Source organism: Leptonotus elevatus, unplaced genomic scaffold (genome assembly GCF_054856555.1).
Source record: "Leptonotus elevatus isolate MCC_2025b unplaced genomic scaffold, RoL_Lele_1.0 HiC_scaffold_73, whole genome shotgun sequence".
Taxonomy (NCBI): domain Eukaryota; kingdom Metazoa; phylum Chordata; class Actinopteri; order Syngnathiformes; family Syngnathidae; genus Leptonotus; species Leptonotus elevatus.
Genome location: NW_028233740.1, coordinates 122,501 through 127,500, shown reverse-complemented (window position 1 = coordinate 127,500; position 5,000 = coordinate 122,501).

The window sequence follows — 5,000 nt, the reverse complement described above, 5'->3', positions numbered from 1 at the left end:
CGTCGGAGGAGCTCCAGCGGACCGGGGGGAGCGCGCCCGTCTTCGGGGCTTGTTGCTGGCCGTCGGCGGAGCTCCAGCGGACCGCGGGGAGCGCGCCCGTCTTCGGGGCTTGTTGCTGGCCGTTGGAGGAGCTCCAGCGGACCGGGGGGAGCGCGTCCGTCTTCGGGGCTTGTTGCTGGCCGTTGGCGGAGCTCCAGCGGACCGCGGGGAGCGCGCCCGTCTTCGGGGCTTGTTGCTGGCCGTTGGCGGAGCTCCAGCGGACCGCGGGGAGCGCGCCCGTCTTCGGGGCTTGTTGCTGGCCGTTGGCGGAGCTCCAGCGGACCGCGGGGAGCGCGCCCGTCTTCGGGGCTTGTTGCTGGCCGTTGGCGGAGCTCCAGCGGACCGCGGGGAGCGCGCCCGTCTTCGGGGCTTGTTGCTGGCCGTTGGAGGAGCTCCAGCGGACCGGGGGGAGCGCGCCCGTCTTCGGGGCTTGTTGCTGGCCGTCGGAGGAGCTCCAGCGGACCGGGGGGAGCGCGCCCGTCTTCGGGGCTTGTTGCTGGCCGTTGGCGGAGCTCCAGCGGACCGCGGGGAGCGCGCCCGTCTTCGGGGCTTGTTGCTGGCCGTTGGAGGAGCTCCAGCGGACCGGGGGGAGCGCGCCCGTCTTCGGGGCTTGTTGCTGGCCGTTGGAGGAGCTCCAGCGGACCGGGGGGAGCGCGCCCGTCTTCGGGGCTTGTTGCTGGCCGTTGGAGGAGCTCCAGCGGACCGGGGGGAGCCGGGCGTTCGAGTTGCCCAGGCAGGGGGTTATCCTCCACTAGCAAACCTCCATGAGCAGCGGAGCCCGTCCGCTGCGCCAAAAAGAACCACACGAGGGCGACCTGGGGTTGAAATCCCCCGCCACATAGGAACGAATGCCGGGCGTTCGAGTTGCCCAGGCAGGGGGTTATCCTCCACTAGCAAACCTCCATGAGCAGCGGAGCCCGTCAGCTGCGCCAAAAAGAACCACACGAGGGCGGCCTGGGGTTGAAATCCCCCGCCACATAGGAACGAATGCCGGGCGTTCGAGTTGCCCAGGCAGGGGGTTATCCTCCACTAGCAAACCTCCACGAGCAGCGGAGCCCGTCAGCTGCGCCAAAAAGAACCACACGAGGGCGACCTGGGGTTGAAATCCCCCGCCACATAGGAACGAATGCCGGGCGTTCGAGTTGCCCAGGCAGGGGGTTATCCTCCACTAGCAAACCTCCATGAGCAGCGGAGCCCGTCAGCTGCGCCAAAAAGAACCACACGAGGGCGGCCTGGGGTTGAAATCCCCCGCCACATAGGAACGAATGCCGGGCGTTCGAGTTGCCCAGGCAGGGGGTTATCCTCCACTAGCAAACCTCCATGAGCAGCGGAGCCCGTCCGCTGCGCCAAAAAGAACCACACGAGGGCGACCTGGGGTTGAAATCCCCCGCCACATAGGAACGAATGCCGGGCGTTCGAGTTGCCCAGGCAGGGGGTTATCCTCCACTAGCAAACCTCCATGAGCAGCGGAGCCCGTCAGCTGCGCCAAAAAGAACCACACGAGGGCGGCCTGGGGTTGAAATCCCCCGCCACATAGGAACGAATGCCGGGCGTTCGAGTTGCCCAGGCAGGGGGTTATCCTCCACTAGCAAACCTCCACGAGCAGCGGAGCCCGTCAGCTGCGCCAAAAAGAACCACACGAGGGCGACCTGGGGTTGAAATCCCCCGCCACATAGGAACGAATGCCGGGCGTTCGAGTTGCCCAGGCAGGGGGTTATCCTCCACTAGCAAACCTCCATGAGCAGCGGAGCCCGTCAGCTGCGCCAAAAAGAACCACACGAGGGCGGCCTGGGGTTGAAATCCCCCGCCACATAGGAACGAATGCCGGGCGTTCGAGTTGCCCAGGCAGGGGGTTATCCTCCACTAGCAAACCTCCATGAGCAGCGGAGCCCGTCAGCTGCGCCAAAAAGAACCACACGAGGGCGGCCTGGGGTTGAAATCCCCCGCCACATAGGAACGAATGCCGGGCGTTCGAGTTGCCCAGGCAGGGGGTTATCCTCCACTAGCAAACCTCCATGAGCAGCGGAGCCCGTCAGCTGCGCCAAAAAGAACCACACGAGGGCGACCTGGGGTTGAAATCCCCCGCCACATAGGAACGAATGCCGGGCGTTCGAGTTGCCCAGGCAGGGGGTTATCCTCCACTAGCAAACCTCCACGAGCAGCGGAGCCCGTCAGCTGCGCCAAAAAGAACCACACGAGGGCGGCCTGGGGTTGAAATCCCCCGCCACATAGGAACGAATGCCGGGCGTTCGAGTTGCCCAGGCAGGGGGTTATCCTCCACTAGCAAACCTCCACGAGCAGCGGAGCCCGTCAGCTGCGCCAAAAAGAACCACACGAGGGCGACCTGGGGTTGAAATCCCCCGCCACATAGGAACGAATGCCGGGCGTTCGAGTTGCCCAGGCAGGGGGTTATCCTCCACTAGCAAACCTCCACGAGCAGCGGAGCCCGTCAGCTGCGCCAAAAAGAACCACACGAGGGCGACCTGGGGTTGAAATCCCCCGCCACATAGGAACGAATGCCGGGCGTTCGAGTTGCCCAGGCAGGGGGTTATCCTCCACTAGCAAACCTCCATGAGCAGCGGAGCCCGTCAGCTGCGCCAAAAAGAACCACACGAGGGCGGCCTGGGGTTGAAATCCCCCGCCACATAGGAACGAATGCCGGGCGTTCGAGTTGCCCAGGCAGGGGGTTATCCTCCACTAGCAAACCTCCATGAGCAGCGGAGCCCGTCAGCTGCGCCAAAAAGAACCACACGAGGGCGGCCTGGGGTTGAAATCCCCCGCCACATAGGAACGAATGCCGGGCGTTCGAGTTGCCCAGGCAGGGGGTTATCCTCCACTAGCAAACCTCCACGAGCAGCGGAGCCCGTCAGCTGCGCCAAAAAGAACCACACGAGGGCGACCTGGGGTTGAAATCCCCCGCCACATAGGAACGAATGCCGGGCAACCAGGGGTCGAAATCCCCCATTGAAATGAATGGCGGGCAACCAGGGGTCGAAGTCCCCCATTGAAATGAATGGCGGGCAACCAGGGGTCGAAGTCCCCCATTGAAATGAATGGCGGGTTACCAGGGGTCGAAATCCCCCATTGAAATGAATGGCGGGCGACCAGGGGTCGAAATCCCCCATTGAAATGAATGGCGGGCAACCAGGGGTCGAAGTCCCCCATTGAAATGAATGGCGGGCAACCAGGGGTCGAAGTCCCCCATTGAAATGAATGGCGGGCTACCAGGGGTCGAAATCCCCCATTGAAATGAATGGCGGGCTACCAGGGGTCGAAATCCCCCATTGAAATGAATGGCGGGCGACCAGGGGTCGAAATCCCCCATTGAAATGAATGGCGGGCAACCAGGGGTCGAAGTCCCCCATTGAAATGAATGGCGGGCAACCAGGGGTCGAAGTCCCCCATTGAAATGAATGGCGGGCTACCAGGGGTCCAAGTCCCCCATTGAAATGAATGGCGGGCTACCAGGGGTCGAAGTCCCCCATTGAAATGAATGGCGGGCTACCAGGGGTCGAAATCCCCCATTGAAATGAATGGCGGGCGACCAGGGGTCGAAATCCCCCATTGAAATGAATGGCGGGCGACCAGGGGTCGAAATCCCCCATTGAAATGAATGGCGGGCAACCAGGGGTCGAAGTCCCCCATTGAAATGAATGGCGGGCTACCAGGGGTCGAAGTCCCCCATTGAAATGAATGGCGGGCTACCAGGGGTCGAAATCCCCCATTGAAATGAATGGCGGGCGACCAGGGGTCGAAATCCCCCATTGAAATGAATGGCGGGCAACCAGGGGTCGAAAGTCCCCATTGAAATGAATGGCGGGCGACCAGGGGTCGAAATTCCCCATTGAAATGAATGGCGGGCAACCAGGGGTCGAAATTCCCCATTGAAATGAATGGGCCCATTCATTTTCAATGGCCGGGCTACCAGGGGCGCAGTACCACCTGTCGTCATTAGGGGCGCTGTAGATAGGGGACCGAGTCCCCCCATTCGAGAGGTTTGCACCCAAACCTCAAAATGGTTGGTGTACAATTATAGGAGAGACCTTTTTAAGACGTGGGAGCTCCAGGGCAAATCAAGGGAGGCTCGACCAACCCATATCCGCTTTAGATGCACTTTAGGTCGGACTCCCTTGCCAGATGGTCCCCTCCTCAGCCTGGTTCTCGAATTTTTTCTAAGTCAGCCCAACTTGGAAATATTTTCAGAGTGCCACTTTCAAGGGAGTTTCGCCCAACCCCTATCCGCCTAAGAGGCACTTCAGGTCGGCCTGACTGGCCACATTTTCCCCCTCCTCATCCTGGTTCTCGAATTTTTTCTAAGTCAGCCAAACTTGGAAATTTTTTCAGAGTGCCACTTTCAAGGGAGTTTCGCCCAACCCCTATCCGCCTAAGAGGCACTTCAGGTCGGCCTGACTGGCCACATTTTCCCCCTCCTCATCCTGGTTCTCGAATTTTTTCTAAGTCAGCCAAACTTGGAAATTTTTTCAGAGTGCCACTTTCAAGGGAGTTTCGCCCAACCCCTATCCGCCTAAGAGGCACTTCGGGTCGGCCTGACTGGCCACATTTTCCCCCTCCTCATCCTGGTTCTCGAATTTTTTCTAAGTCAGCCAAACTTGGAAATTTTTTCAGAGTGCCACTTTCAAGGGAGTTTCGCCCAACCCCTATCCGCCTAAGAGGCACTTCGGGTCGGCCTGACTGGCCACATTTTCCCCCTCCTCATCCTGGTTCTCGAATTTTTTCTAAGTCAGCCAAACTTGGAAATTTTTTCAGAGTGCCACTTTCAAGGGAGTTTCGCCCAACCCCTATCCGCCTAAGAGGCACTTCGGGTCGGCCTGACTGGCCACATTTTCCCCCTCCTCATCCTGGTTCTCGAATTTTTTCTAAGTCAGCCAAACTTGGAAATTTTTTCAGAGTGCCACTTTCAAGGGAGTTTCGCCCAACCCCTATCCGCCTAAGAGGCACTT